The sequence below is a fragment of the Oxyura jamaicensis genome, chromosome 1, assembly GCF_011077185.1.
Source record: "Oxyura jamaicensis isolate SHBP4307 breed ruddy duck chromosome 1, BPBGC_Ojam_1.0, whole genome shotgun sequence".
NCBI classification, from domain to species: Eukaryota; Metazoa; Chordata; class Aves; order Anseriformes; family Anatidae; genus Oxyura; species Oxyura jamaicensis.
In genome coordinates, this window is record NC_048893.1 from 37,283,591 (window position 1) to 37,299,837 (window position 16,247).

Consider the following 16,247-nt stretch of genomic DNA (forward strand, 5'->3'; position numbering starts at 1 on the left):
AAGTTTGTGACCTAGATGTGTTGGTTTTTCTCTTCTGGTGGAGTTATGCAAGTTAACATGGCTTTTGTTGTTGATAATTAGCTAAAATTATTGGGGGGGATGGGGAAGGGACAGCCTCTGTTCATTCTTTCATGGAAAGAAAATCTTCAGCTCTCTTCTGTCATTGGGGTGTATTCAGCTCTAGGTTCTCCTCCATCATTAGTGTGTAGAAATGCTGGCTTCAGATTGTCAAAAATTGGACACAGCCCAGGAGCTGAAAAGAATGTAAACTTTTGTGTAATGAATTATATGAAACTTCCCTGTCAGCTAAGGAGGAGTAAGTGAGATACCGTACTAATGAGGTTTTTAAGTAGTTAGATTTTAGATTTGTGACATATGAAACGTTATTTCTCAAGTGCGTTGTACCAAGGAAGCGTAGCTTCAGAAACGTGTTTCTATTCTTCACTTCAGAACAGAGAACAAAATAAATAAAAAGAATGCTTGAAAAGATGGAATAATAAAGTCAAATGGTTCATGATGAACAGTAGAAGTATTTTTGTATGTTACTTCAAATACTAAACATTGAGTTAGCTGTTAGTGCTTTGAGAGAGAATTAGCTTTATATCAACATATACACACTTTATAATAATAAATACATTTTATGTATAAATTCTAATACCAAACAGAATTTTCATGAGGCCAGGCCATAGGTTACCTATCATTATGAGTGGGCTACTTTGGGGTGGGTGATTTTATGATTTTTTTTACAACTTCAGGGATATTCTACAAAGAAGCTTTAAAAAAAAGATGAGAAAGAATAAGGGGGTGTCTTCGTTAGCATGTGAGCCTGTATTTGTAAATAGAATGTAACTAAAACTGTCACCAGAACGTTTGATGTTGCATTTTGTATGTTAAAAGCTAAACTCTTGCCAAGTTCCTCACAGGCTAATCCTAAAAGCAAACTGTATTTAAATCTTTGGGTTTCAAATCTGCATTTGTGAACATACCACTTGTAAGCTAAAGGTGGAACTAAAAACGTTGTTGAATAGAGATTTGGTAAGAATCTTGGAAACTGAGATGCTGAGATGGTTTTGCTCTATGCTAAGATCCCATCACATTTTGTTTTTAAGCTGAGATGTGGAGAAAAAAACTCCGTAAGAAGATGAATCTTTAGGGTGTGTAATTTGGGTCTGTGGAGTTCTACTTTGAAAGTTATTTTTATAGAAACTCATTTTTTTTCCAGAGATTTAAACTTTTGTGCTGGTGCAGATACAAAGTGAGTAAGTAGCTCATTCACACTCTCCTCTAAGTATGTTTTTAAGTTTGAATGGCATGATTTTGTCCAGCTGCTCCACAGTTGGGTGAAGTGTGAATAGTTAAACTGGATGTCAGCGCTTCTTTTTTATTTTAACTCAAAAGTAGTGACAGCATAGCTTGGAGCAGCCGGTGCACTTTTTTTCATCCGTTTGCTTTACACAACCATCATGTACACAGATGATCAAACTGTTTGTAAATCATTTCACAGTATGCCTTACAGATTTTGTTCCCTTGCTTTAAAAGGCAAAAATCTTGCAGTGAACTGCAGCAATGAGCAGCTGGTTTGAGTGTCAGTGGTTCAGTGTTTGTCTCCTGAGTAAGGTAGGGCTGGCACCTCCTGAGGTTGGGGAATTTATACATCACCTCCTTCCTTGGAAATGTTGGTTGCTGCTTCCCAGAACTTCATTTTGGTTCCAGGAAAAGTGTAAATGCGTCCCTATAAAAGTGTGTGATGTATCGGTCAGCCTGCACCTATGTTATAAATTACACTGGGGGGTTTTGTGGTGCTCCGGGATTTTTCGTGCAGATTTTGTGTGTTATTTAAACATATATCTTAGTGCTTTTTTTTGGTCTTTTACTAACTAAGCTACTATTGGTCCAAAAGATGTGTTTCATCTAAGTTGGTACGACACTATTAATGGCATAAATCTGTAGTAGTGACATGACATGGCACATGGAATTAAACTTGTCAAAAGTGTCAACGCTGGTGATTCTCAGAGAAACTCTCAAATGAGTTCTGAGGATCCTGTGATTACTTCTTGTTCCCTGGGCTATCTGGTGGCCAGTAGGAAAGTCCGGATGTGCCAGAGATTAAAGAAATCAGCTATCATTTTGGTACATCCATTGCAAAAATTAGTAGAATTGACACAGCCATACAAGTTTGTTCTTGTTTCAAGTTTGACCCTAGTTTAGTGGATATAATAATAAAAAAGTAGCACCTCAGCAGCCAAGAATTAGTTTATATATTTATTTATTTTAATAACAAACCACGGGGGTAGGGCTGTTAGAATGTTGGAAGTTACCGAAGTTGATGTGCTCGTGATCCCTGTTTGATGTAGATCAGTTTGGCAGGACTGCCTGCAAGCTTCTGCAAGAGTTACATGGCTGCATGGAACCAGTTGTTCAGCTGATGCTCTTCAGGGTGACTTCACTGCATTTGATCAAGATCATGGCGAAGTCATTAATTGTTATAGAAGAGTTTCTGGGGTGTGTTAAGAGCTGTTCAGTAACAACCCTTGTGGGGACAGGCGTGTGGCTGAGTCGCTTCTGGTCGGAGTTTCAGTGCCGTACCTAAAGCACACCTGGGGCTTGTCTGCAGTGCAGAGAGGGCAGGAAGCTGCTGTATGAATTACAGCCTACCTCTGAGAGCCTGCACAGCAAGAATTAGCACAGGCTGATCAGTGTATTGGTGCAAATTCCCACTGTAACAGTGTGCTAGTCAAGCTTACTGGGTGTTTTGATTTGTTCGACTATTAATGCGCTTCCTTGCAGTCCTTTCCATCATTGCAGACTTTTAGTCAAGCGGACAGTGGACCGTCACACTACCGAACAGAATCCAGGAGGCAATAAAAGCAGATAACATTATGGACAAAGAAGTTGAATGTACTTTGGCGGTGATTGGTGTGAAGAGGTATTGGAACAGGCGATTTGAGAGGGAAAGGTGGGTTTCTGTGGGAGGGCAGACGTGTACCCTGTGAGATGCCCAAGACTTCCCTTGGGAAGCCTCGTTCCTCTTGCTGCTGCCACAGTACGGTGGTGAGACTGCTGTTGTGACTGCAGCACGGGCAGGGATGCTCTGGAGCTTAGCCTGGGTTGGGGGGGGGGGGGTTAAGAAGAAACCAGGGAACTCCATGAAGTCAGGGGAGGAAACTTAAGAGAAGAGGAGGAATCACTTGAAAGGAAAATCAGAGCTAGTGTAATGGAGCAGAGGGTACAAAGGCAGATTGTGATTTAAATTAAAATACAATTTGTAAAGGTTGCTAGTTTACTTCTACCTCCTGTTCCATAAAACGCTAAGCTTCTGAAGTGAACATTTTGTATTTCACCTACATCTTCCTGATTGCAGATCACATAATGAGTTTTCCTTCTGCACAGTTCCAAATGATCCATCTGTCCTGAAAGACGTGTCTAGAAACTGGTTATGACCTACAGGAATTAATACATTTTGGGTGATAACAAAGGTGCTTGATCAGCTTCCGCCCTTGTATCAGAGAGTGCAATTTGAAATAAGGGAAACTTTTGGTCACAGAATGAGGTACATCAGGAAACATAATCTGGCGTGCCGTGAAGAGTTAGGTACCGAAGGATGAGCTTCCTCCATTTGCAAGTTTTGGGTTGAGAATAACTTTTAGAAGCTATTTACAAACTTAAGCTTTTTACTGCCTACAGGGAAGCAAATAGAGTTAACAGAGGCTTTCAAACACAAAATGTAACTTCATTCCATGGTACAGAAAGGACTTAGTTGCTTTAGAGCAGTTGCACACTAGGATTAATCTTTCCTCCTCATTTCTTGTGAACTGAAATTCTCAGGTTCTGCTTCTTCCGTCCCTTCCTGTAAATAAGCTGCAATCGTGGTGACCCTCCTGTCGATGGGGAGTTAGTCTCCGTTTCTGCTGTAGTAGCAGATTGGCATCAGTGTGCAGCACTGGGCAGGTTTCAGAGTTTGACACGAGCCCTGCTTGCAGCATACCACAGGCTTCCAGCTGCTGGCACAGCAGAAGCGAGGGATGAATGTGCTCTGGCTGTGGTTTCGTGCTATATTATTTAAAAGTTTTCCAACTGTTTGTTTTCCCTTCTGCACTTCTACGTTTTGCTGCCCTCTCACTTGTGATGTTATGCACACATATATAGCATGCACACACATACATATATGGTAACTTCAGTAACCTAAATTAAAAGTCCTCTTTCCTTGCAAAGAAACATCAGTATACACGCTTCGCATAATGCTCTTGCTTCTCTAGTTATTTTCCAGATACTTGTTAAGCAATATTTATTTCTAAATTAAGAAGATAATTTTCTCTTACTGTAGTTTGTGGGGTAACCTGCAGAAATTGATCTGCACTTTGAGCTAGTCAACGTAAATGAGTTGCTTATTTGAAGGGTCCTGGAGATGTTAGGTTCACAATCTTTGAAACACTAAGGATTAAATAATTTCTGTGAAGTCGTACAACAGTATAAAAGCACATTTCATCTGTAGAAGAAGTCAATTATGAGTGTGCTATGTTGGTCAGATATTACAGAAAATTCATCTGATTCAGATGCAGAACGACCTGCAGAAACCTAGGGTGTTCCACATACATGAGCAGCGTAAAGGTTGGTGGGGCTGAACAAAAGTTGTAGGAGCTGGGCAAGATGAGGAAGTGGAAGAGCCCAGGGGATCGAATGCGACCTGATAAGTGACCGGGAGTCAGTAGGAAGAAACTGCAATTGTGGGATATTCTACATTTGGGAGGTGCTTGACTCAGGTTAACCTGTATCACCTATTCCGTATAAAGTTTGAATTACAGTGTTTTACTGTCTTAGCAGTAGCAGTAGCTAATGATGGTGTTTCTTAGTTCTAAATTACTTTCAATATTTCCACAAGATTATGTGGGGATAAGTAGCTTCTGTGATCTGTTTTGGGGAGAGTGTCTTCTAGTGTACAAAGGAATTGCAATAAATGGATAGGATACCTGGATTCAAGTGCATTGTGTTTAACATAAATGATTATTTCACACTGCTTCTGTGGCTCTAATATTTCTTTAGTTCCTTTCTAGTTCTCTCAGAAAATAATGTAGCTTTTGCAGAGTCTGTTGTTGGCTTGCAGTTTCTGTAACATGTTGCTGTTGACTAATTCAGTTATTGCTAGATGTAATGTGTTGCTTTGACAGAAGCGTTTTGTTTGCTTGTGCAGTCTGACACACACGTTCTCATTTGCTTTTGAATTTTCTATATTAACTGCAAAAGTACAGAGAGAAAGAATGGGAGTCATGGTTTATCTTGGAATACCCGAACTCGCTTTGGAACAGTGTTGCCAAAGGCTATTACACTTAGCGATTATTATGTTTATGAAGTTGTTGTATTTTCTCAAACCACAATTCTTGTAAAAGGATAATTAAGTTAAAACTTGGGCTATTCTCTGCAGATTCTGTGTCAGTGCCAAAATATTTTCAAACAATACTTAGTTATCATTTCAAAGATATCCTTTTAACTTGAAATACTAAGTAGTGTAATGAGCTCTTTAAACATACTACTGTCCCTCTAGTTTACTGAATATTAATTTTAAGGTGAAAGGAGACCATTTATCTTCTGCTGCCATAAGAAATCAGATAGACTTGATTACCAGGGTGAAATGGGATAATTCATGTGAAGGCTTAAAGCTTATGTTCTTACTAAATTAATCTTTATGCTGCAGATCCGTTGGGAAGGGGGGCAGAAATCTAGCCGTTTGCAGCTGTTGGTAATGAGTCCTCAGGTTTAGCAAATCCCAAACTTGCAAAGGTTTCACGCCGTGTGCTTACGTAAAATACAACTTTGTGATGAGTTGGGTTAATACTTGGGCTGGAGGTTGGTAGGATGCTTGACATCACTAGTTGACCTTTTTTTTTTTTTTTTTTTTTTTTTTGCAAAATGTTGGGAGTGACTTCTGTCAGCCAAATGAAATGGCTTAAATATCAGAAGTTTAATCATAATTTGTACACTCAAGTGAAATTTTATGGCCTTATTTTGTAGGAGTAAGAGGATTTTATTTTATTTTATTTTTTGAACAATCTGTGCTGGCTAAATGGTTGCCATTCCTGTTCCTAAATATTTAGGAACTTTTGAAGCTGTATTTCTGCAGACTTTTGGACGCTTCTACTGCTATGGGAGTGGAAGTTCAAAATTGCACAGCTAGAAGTTGCAGAATGCCAGCATGCTGCTTGTATAAATCTAGATTTGAGAGTCATACCAATTACTGTTCTTGATTCTGAACCTCAAATATACCTTATTACCTTATTTTCCCCAACATTTAAACAGAATTTAGTAGTTGCTTGAAATTGCACTTTGCATAGATAACTGTAGCTTTATATGTACTTAAATATATATAATATATATAATATATAAATACATAAGTTGAAAGGAAGCCGTTTCAGAGGCTACAGGCTGTTTTCTTTTCCCTTAGGTCTACTATAGATTTCTGTAAAAGTGAAATTTTGGTATTTTAGCTGATCCCTGTAATATCCCTTTACATTATAATGAAGCTGTGTTTTCATGGCCACTTTAAAATGGTCAAGGTATGACCAAGTAGAGAATTACAGTTTTTAAAAATAATATTTTATTTTGGCATTTTTGGGGGTCTTCAGTGTCAACATAAATATGAACAGCAGGGTAAGTGGGATAGATATGTAAATATTGGTACTGAGTCATTTGTGCACTGATTTTATTGGAGTAATAAGAAGTGGTTTTTAAATTTTATTTATTTATTTATTTATTTTTCTCCTAGGGAAGCAAGCAGGGGTTGGTAGTGTAAAAGTTTCTGCAGTAGCCCAATATTCAATATGCAGTGTTTAACATGGCCTTGAGTGAGTGCTAGGCAATTGTTTTGATTAGCAATATTCACTGTTCTGGCTTTTTTTAAAGGTGTGCAGTGGTCTTAGTTGTTCCCTTTATGTAACTGATACCAAATGCTCTGCTTAAGGTGCACAGGTGCTACTGCTAATGGAAATGAGCTATGCATAGAGTACAGCTGAATTTCTTCTGCAAGCTGGAGTTTTTTTACATCCTTCTCCTCAACCTCCAGTCCCTCCTATACCATGTGTGCCTAGGTGTGGCTACTGGGACATGGTTAAGGTAATGTGGCTTTTTAAATTGTAAAATAGGATATTGAAGAAAAACTCTCAACTTTTAAAAGGTTTGCATTAATTTTGAATATATGGTTAAAAGAGCTTTCAAATTCCATTTATTTTGAAAAATGTCTGCCTGTAACATTAAAATCTTTGATATGAATTATGACCCTTATTAACATGAGTATTTGCTTGTAGGAGTAGAAGAAACACCTTCTTTAACCTTTTTCTTCCTTTTCAGTATAAATATTTGTTGCTACTGGTAAAACAGATGTGCTTTTGGTAATTTTCAACCTGCTCCTGTTCTGTCTGCCCGGATTGGCGCTGTTGCCTTGATGCGCAGAATAGCGTAAGACGGAAAATTACTTGTGGGATTTCTTCTCAGTGTTAAGTTCAGAGTAATAGATCAATTATTAAGCAAAACTGAAATTCTTAATGCTGACTTGTAGGTTTACTAAGGGGTGGTCTTGGATGCAGGATTTCACAGGAATTTTGTTCCTCTGTTCTCCCCAGAAATGTCCTGTCTGTCCCTGTTGCCTGAAGACAACAGAAACCCCATGGTTTGCACAGGATCACTGGACAAGCTTGTGATGTTCATCACATGTTACAACATCTGTTCTGCCATTCATACTGCTCTTTTTTCCTGAATCAATTAAAGAAGCCAGAACAATTAAAGATACTTGGAATTTGAATGCATCGGTTTCTGATAATTGAAGATGCAGCTTAAGATTGGAAAATAGATATAAATAGTAATTAAACCCTTCAATGGTTTCAAATTATTTAGATATTATTCTACATGTATAGATAGGTAAATTTATATGGGAAAATGTTCACAGAGTATAATATAGATAGCTGTGCTATTGTTAATTTGTCTGACTGTTTTGGGTGGTGGTTTTTTCCTCCCCCCATCATTACTGAATGATAATCTTTGTGGCAGTTCTCAGAGATCTGATACGAATCATACTTCAACCCTATTTTCAGCCCCCTCCACCACAGCAAAGAAGAGGTGATATTAGTGGATCTAATGCTATGTTTGCGTGTTGCACGATCACGTGTAAACTCCACCTTGCTTGAAGCCAGTTGCACTGGGAACCTGGGTTCTTCCTCCGTAGGCAGCGCGTTGGATGGGGGAAGCAGGAGTGCTCAGGAGCTGGCGGTGCCCACGTTACTGTCCTGCTGGGTGCAAGCGATCAGCTTCTGCCTGTTTGTTGGGTGACTTCAGTAGGGACGATCTTTTTTGCATCAGAGAGCAGCAAATTGGATAGTTCTGGTGTTTTGTGACTAGGTAGCTAATGGATGCTTCAGTCCAGCTGGCGACCAGAGCTCTCTGCACCAGCTCAGCATACTTCCTGACGCGTCTCCAAAACATGGCGATATCCAAAATTATAAGCTTGGTGGGCTGCTAGGGCAGCTTGTGCGTTGGAGAGGAGTTGCACCATCCTCATGACTGTTCGCTGAAGTTCTCGCTGGCTGTTCACAGTGATGCACGCTCCATTTCATTCGCCATGCAGGCACTGGTTTTTGAAATGTATGTTGGGTCCGTGATCTTCTGACCTACCTTCTCTCCTTGCCACACAGACTTTCCCCGGTATAGACTTTGGTTTGTAAGGCATTGTGGGAGAGTTTTTGACAAGATGCCCTTTTTGCCATGGTTTCCAAGCAAAGCTCTGAAAATGGCAGCAGAAAGGATTTGAGTCTCACATGATTGAGATCCATACGTAAGGACTTTTGGATTGGATCTTTATATTTTCTCTTAGAATACAGTTCCTATAGGCAAGTAAAGTACTTTTAGCACAGGGTGTCTTCAAAATGCCTTTATTTCAACGCCTTTGGCTGTTACATTTGATTCCCTTGACCCTTTTACTATTGCAGAGCGTTTACACTAAAGGCTTACAAAAAGGAGTGGGTTTGTTGGTGCTGCGTGCTGACGGTACACAAGGTATAGCTGCAGCTCCCCGGGAGGCTTTGTCTGGGTCAAGTTTTGTCTTTGTCTAATTTGCTGTGAGAGGTTGTTTGCTTTGCTTTTTCTGAGCCTGTACACATCAAGCTGTATGTTTGATGTCCTTACAGCTGTGGCTTAGAATGGTTACGTGGAGCAAGGTGTCAGGTAAAACCTGTGTTTAAGTACAGAACTACACGTAAGATTTCATAACTGCCTGTACTGAAATTAAGGGTGAAGTTAATGGAGGCTGCGAGGGAGAGAAAAGGTCAAATCAGCGCAGGAAGGATGGGCAGTGAGATTTGTGGAGAGTTTTCCAGGCCTCCTGGAGCCCAGAGGTCCTGGCCACGGTTGCTGCTGTTCCTGTCACCATGGGCAGCGGTGGTGCGGTCACCCGGCTGGCCTCCTCCACCCAGCAGAGGAGTCGGCAGTGCGATGGTGGATGCTCTGTAACTTACATCAGTCTCACATGCAACAGGGTGATATGACAAAATGCACACCTTGGAAGGGATATATTACATTATCACCAAGGTTGTCTGTAGTTTTTACTCTAAAATTGCTTCTAAATACCTTTGAATATTGAAGAAAGGTTTGCTCATTTGTTCTGTTTTTGCTTGGTAATGCCAGCATTTGTTGTTAGCTGTACGTTGCTTAAGGGCAGGAGGAACCTGGTCTGATCCCTTTCTGTTCAGACAAACTATTACATCTCACCCATTTACTCTTGAATTGAAACCAGTTAACTTTCTACCTAATGTGCTCAGAAAGGTATCTGACCTTGGTTTTGGAGCTACTCAAGAGATGAAAGCTCCACTAGTTTTCTTGACAGTTTATTACAGACATTAATTACCATGTATTTATTGTATGTTTAATTATTTGGCATTTTTCATACTTAATGGCTTTTAAAAACAGATTTCTTATTCTCAAAGGTTCTGTCAAGTTATCTCCTCTTGAAGTGTAAACAATCTTTTTTCCATTTGACCAGTGATTTCTGGGTGCAAATATTTACTAAGCTGTAACTCCTAAATCCAGAAATCCCATCTTAATCCATTCGTAATGAACTCACCTGCTTAGGATGGGACAGCTCGGGGATCTGGCAGTGTCCCACATCTCTTCTGAACGCACGAGAGCACCTCAGAAGTCATTATTACCATGTTTCTCCACAAAATACAACAACGTGCGGGGGTCCCAGGTGGCAGTGTTCAGCTAGTACAATATATATGCAATAGTTCCTCAGAAATAACCTTTTAATCTGCTGCATTTTGTTAAAACTAGTAAAAACAAATCCTCTCCGTGGAAAACGCTGTTTCAGCTTAGCTGGTTTTTGAATGTTGGTGTGCTGAAAAAGTATTATATAAGAAGCTTTTTTTCCTAGCATGTCAAGCATTGGATTTCTGTACCTGTCAGCTGGAGACGGTGAGTAAGTAAAGCATCGCTCCTGAACTTGCACCAGGCTGCTATTGAGAGGCTGTCAGATGTCAGTCTCTCTAGCTGAGTTTAGCATTTTTACTCAAATTGGCTAGTTCTTTTCTATGTAAATTATTATATTTTATATTGTTTTAGCCCGCTACCTTTGAAAGCTGATCTTTGAGGACATGTAGTCATCTGCTGGGTACGTGACAGACCTGGATTTGCCTCCAGAATTGTTACCCTGTGACCTTTCTTAAGAAGAAATTGCTTTTATTTCAAAAAGATAAGCAAACATATTTCTCTGCTCTGAATAGCACATTGGAAACTCTTCCTCCATACCTTGTGTACGGAAAGCCAACAAAATGCACCAAAAAAACTGGTTTGGGGTTTTGCTGATTTGTTTGCATATTGTTCCCAGGGCTTTCCTGAGCAGTTGCAATGTGTTGTAAGGAGAAGATTCTTTAAGTACTTTACAGGAGTTTGAATATCTACAAAAATAAGAAATGATTTCCCTTAGTTAAAAGAAATATTTGTTAAGATGCGTAGTTCACTGCAGAAATGTTGGAAGGCTGGAGCAGAGAAATACAACAAGGGAAATGTTTGTATAGATGTTTTACTGCGCTGAGTTTTCACCTAGAGAGTAAGTCTAGAAGGGAGTTAGCAATTCTGGAAGGGAGTCGAGAAGTCAAATATCTGTTTGAATCGGTTTTTGCTTCCATTCATCTGTAACTGAAGTCTAGTTTATGATGTTGAATCTTAGAAATTGAAGTTAAAATACAAATCTAGTTCCTAGAATTGAGTGAGTTGTTTTTATTTCCATTCTTGTCAAAATAAGTGCCAGCAGGCTTTATGGGCTTTTTATTTAAGTGTTCTTATGCCAAAATATTTTACATCCTGTGTTGTTTTTTTTTAAAACAACTGTGCTACTTTGTTAGAGACCCAAGGTTTCACCCACACAATCATGGTGCCGTAGATGTAAAAATCTATGAATAATTGGTTTTTAAAACATGCTTTGGATGGACTTCCAATCCCCTGAAGCAGCAAACTGGCTGTTTACATTGTGTAAATAAAGTTACCTGTCATCTTACAGAATATTGTCCTGTCGGGAGGGTGTCTGTGTTGCTTGTTGTGCTTTGAAATTAAACCGAGTCCCACAGATGGGTCAGAACTGTGACTTCATTCATGTTCCCTGTTAAAAGACCGCCTCGATCCGAGTTCATCTGTGTTCCCCTGACTTTACACTGACAGCAAGGTATGATCGCTTATTTAATCGCAGTACAGAGTAGGGTAACCACAAAGGTGTATCTGTGGGTGTAGTTTCAGGAGTGTTTCAGATCCTTGGGGAGCTGTTGGGATAAGCAGTGCCACCCCCCGTCTTGTGCTTGTGCTCATGTGGCCAACCTGATGGGGAAGCTGGTGCAGATTAAGAATAGCCCAGCAAGTCAAGTAATCATTTTTAACCAGCTATCAGTGAAATACATAGTGATGTATGGGAGTGATGGGGAACTAGAGGAGCATTTCTAAGAAGCACAGCCTAAGACAGTGGAAATGTAGGTGTGGAAGTGGTTTTCTTACTAGTTTTTTTGCTTGTATTCTATTTCTCACTAGCAGTAAATGTATTTCACTTATATTCAGGCAGAGATGAGGTACAGTTTAGCAGGAGGAGGGACATAAGGCACTTCATCTGTGGTCAGATTGTGCTAACGAAGCTGGGATTTGGCTTGACGCTCCAGCTGAGCTCTGAGAGCAGCCAGCTATAGTCTTGCTCTCCCTGCACATTCCTGCCTCCTCTCTGTTTTGCCAGCCCTGTCACCAGGCCAGCAGGGAGGCAGCTCAGGAAGCTAAACTGGCTGCAACACAGCCTTCCAAAAATACATTTCCAGCTGGCCTTGCTCCAGGAAGCAGCTCACCATGGAGATGGGTGGGAGTTTGCGCTCACCTGTGGCTGCGAGAGGGCAGGAGAGCACATTGCGGCGCCTCTCACTTGTGGTACCGTGCAGCCTCCTGCCTCCACGAGCCCGACCTCCTGGAGGGTGCCTGTGTGTTTCTGAGCAGCCCTGCTGTCCTTCTCATCCTGCTGCCCCCGGTGCCTGCCCATTCGCTCTGCCAGGATTCAGCTGTTGCTGCTCTCCGTGCCTCCGCGGCACCCCCGGCGCGCTCCATCTGCGTTAATGGTAATAATAATTAGCTCCATCTGCTAATAATGGTAATAAAGTGCGGGGATCTTCAGCAGTCTCCAGAATGAATCTATTAATGAATCTATTACAAGAGAAAACAGGCATTCGATATAGCCATCAGATGCTGGCAAAATGGATAGGCAAGGACGTGCTAATCCATGATAACTGTAAACCAAATCAGCTCATTTTCCACACGCTCAGCGTTTGAAGGCCTAGTGTGGTGTTTTAGAGTACATCGGCCTTGTTCTTCATATCCAGAAGTTGCAGATGTTTGCAGTGTGTAAGGTTCCCTCATGAAATAACAAAATCATAAAGCCAGCACGTACTTGTACATGGAGGATGCCAGTAGTTCTGCTCATTCAGAGAGGGTTGCAGCTGAGTCTTCATACGTAATTCTGAAACCCAGTCCTGCTACAAACACTGTGCTGAAAATGGGGAGCTACAAGCAGGTGGGAGCTGCTTGCTAAATATGTCTTCATGTTGCAGTGAAGAAAAAGGATGTGAGCACGGCATGACAGCATGTGCTGCACACAGTCAGGCGTCGCAGTTGCTGATAACAAAACCTGCGTCTGCTATCAAGACAAGAATCCATAAAGATCATTTTTCTCCTTCAAAATCATCTCCCACTTAAGACACAAGGTGATGATTTCAGTATAATGTGATGAATATGATTTATATTCTTGACTTAAGGAATTACGGCTTTTCTGTATAATTGAAAGTACCAGTGCTTATAAATGTTGTGTGGCACACAAAGTAGGTGGTTTAACCCTGAAAACCTTCCATGGAAGTGATTCTCTAAAAGACATCTTACACTTGTTAGTGGAAGGAATCTTAAGGAAGGTCTTGATTAAATAAAATGAAATGTGACTTTTATGGTGAGGGAGTCTTCGTTTTATTGTAAAATCCTGCTCTTCAAAACTGGCACCTTTGCTGTACAGACAGACTTTCAAATTACTAACTTGGGACTATAAAATGCCTGAGGAAGAACCTTCAGTAATGTCTTGAGTTCATTCTTAACACAAAGAAGAATAAAATCAGATGTTTTTTCCCATTTCCCACCCTCTCAGATCATCTCACCCCAGAATACTTTTCCACATGATAAAAATATACTTGAAAATACAGATTATTTTTTTTTCCCATGACAGCTTTCTAAAATAATTGTGTAAGTAGTAGCAAAGCAGGAAGTCCATGACTGATGGTACTGGAGGATTTTAAAACATGGCTGGGTCTGCAAGAAACATGTACATTCTTCCATTATAATCCATTATTTGGGAAGTAAAAGAGCAAATTAAAAAGAGCTCAAGTTAACTTTATAATCAAACTAGCAATTCAGTGGAATTATTTTACTGCATTGATTAAAGATACATTTTTAGGACTAACGGTGTAACAAAATTCAGTGCAAGATGCTATAGAAGGGCTGGTGATGCCCTTGTTTCTCTAGTCTCTAAATCAGTCATCACTCATTCTCTGACAGATGTCATTTGCTTGCAGCCTCATGTCCACTCGCTCAACAAGCACCAAGACCTGAGCCCATGCGGGTCAGCCAGGATCCCCTGCGAGCAGCACAGGACAGGAAAAAAGCTGTCAAATCCTCATGACACCTCGGGGGTACCTCTTGATTGCTGGTGACAAACTAATTTTTGGATGACCTTTTATATCCTTTAGTGATCATCCAATATTGTGGCATGGTCATTTCAGTTTTCAGCTTCCATAAATCTTAGGACATGCAGCTGTTCCTTGTCTGTTTCTCCTTTTTAGTTTTTGTAATGCGTTTGAAATATCTGCCAGTAGGCTGCGTTACGGGCTAGCTAACAGGAAAGGGACAGATAGATGTGATGTGATGCTGCTGTCCTCCAGGCTCTGCCACTGGCAGAGGTCTGTGTTGTGATCAGAGAGCGTGCCTCACTGCTGGGAGCACTGCACGGGACCCGTGTTCTTCCTTCTCATTACAAGCTAAGCTTTTAATCCGTGTTCTTCTGTTTGTTCTGGTGCTGAGGCACCGACATGCACGCTCATACGCTCCCATTTCCATTCATGTTACCTATCGTTCTCATACTGCTTTTACAGATCTTCCCAATCTGTAGGAGATATTTGTGAAAAGTGGACAATTCAGTATGGAGTCTGTAGACAGGTACGTTAATTCTTTGATAAAAGAAGATGCTCTGTGATTAAAATTGGGCAGCAGTTGTCTCCAGTGGTAAAATACTCATCCAACAGAATAAAGGTTGGTAGGGCTCTGTATAGAGATCTGGGTTGCTACAGAAATTTCTGTTCAACATTTCAGCAGTGTTCCAGAAGCAAACATTTTCTAAAACCCAAAGAGGAGCTTTTTTTGAAAATCGAAAATATAATACAAGTAAATGGGACTTCTAACTTGTGTTATTGTAACACACTGAGAAAAAGATGTTAAGTTTAATGGAAGTTTGCTATCCAGTGTACTGAGAGATTACAGTCCAGTTTTTGGTAACTTCCACCTCAGATAGGGAAAAAACACTTTTTAGGGCCTATATCAGCTAGGCTAGTTGGGAGTGTGTTACATCATTGACAAAGGAGTACTCAAAAAGATGAAGATGTTGTAAAGGGTGAAGTGTTATTTAATTGCACGTCAATTGACAGTAAGAGATTCAGCAGTGAATGCAAGAAAAGGGTTGCTTGGATGCACAGATATGATTACGTTTGGGTTTTGCTTAAATCTGCTGGGCAGATTGGGATTTGAATCACTTGGTAGGGCTCAGCTCATGGTCAGGTTACGATGGTTCAAGAAACAGCCATGCTAGATGTACATGTGCTCGTTTTCATTGCAAATGCAAAGAGAAAAAAATAACCTACCTGCTTTTTGACAGGTGCAATTCAGTGGTAATGAGATTATGGATCTAAGATCGTGGATCTTGCTTTTCATCAGCTACCGGTGAAGTCTCCGTAGTTCAGCTTTTGTGGAGAATGTAAATAGCTATTGCTAATCTTCCCCTTGTACGCCCCGAGCTGGGGCTGTAGGGGAGGTGGGGTTAAATGGCTGTTAGAATTCCTCCTCAAAGTGGGAAGAAAAAATGTACGAGTTGCGCATGAGGAGGCAAATGAACTGAACTCAGAAATTCAGCAGTCTTTTTTCAAGTGTGGTGAGAGGAATTTTCTGCAGAAAAAGGAGCAGCGATAAATAGATGACAAATGATATTTAAAGGAACCCAGATTTAGTGACACCTGGTAAGGATGGGACTTTCAGTTTTCCAAGAAACAACAACAAGAACGCAGCTACAAAAGCAAGATGTTTGGGTAGCGCCAGGTTACCTTTATCCACGTGCTAGCAATTTTTTGATAAACAGAAACCAATGAATGGATAAGGAAGGACACAAGTCAATACCAAAACATTATTTTTTTGATTTATTTTTTTATAAAACACAGTGGCATGGTCTTAGGTTTGATAATGTGTTACTGTGTCTGCTTTTAATTTTGGTAAGGCAACCCTTGCGGGCTTTTTAATGTTATTTTAATTAATGTATTAGAAGACTATGTGCAAAACATGTCAAAAACATAAAAGCAAAACTTAACCTTTCCTGAAATGTTGGAATGAACACCATTTCAGAGATCAGAATAATGCAAAATATAAATTCAGTGCCACTTAGTTAGCAG

At 40.3% G+C, this 16,247-nt stretch overlaps 1 protein-coding gene across 1 annotated transcript in view; it reads left to right on the forward strand.

Annotated features, from left to right (window-relative positions):
• The first annotated feature begins 2,753 nt into the window (after nucleotides 1-2,753).
• Nucleotides 2,754-16,247, forward strand: part of FRS2 (fibroblast growth factor receptor substrate 2) — a 39,632-nt gene continuing 26,138 nt past the window's right edge. The window contains exon 1 of the mRNA XM_035336797.1: nucleotides 2,754-2,926. The gene's annotated coding sequence lies outside the window, so the exon portion shown is untranslated. The remainder of the gene's footprint in view (nucleotides 2,927-16,247) is intronic.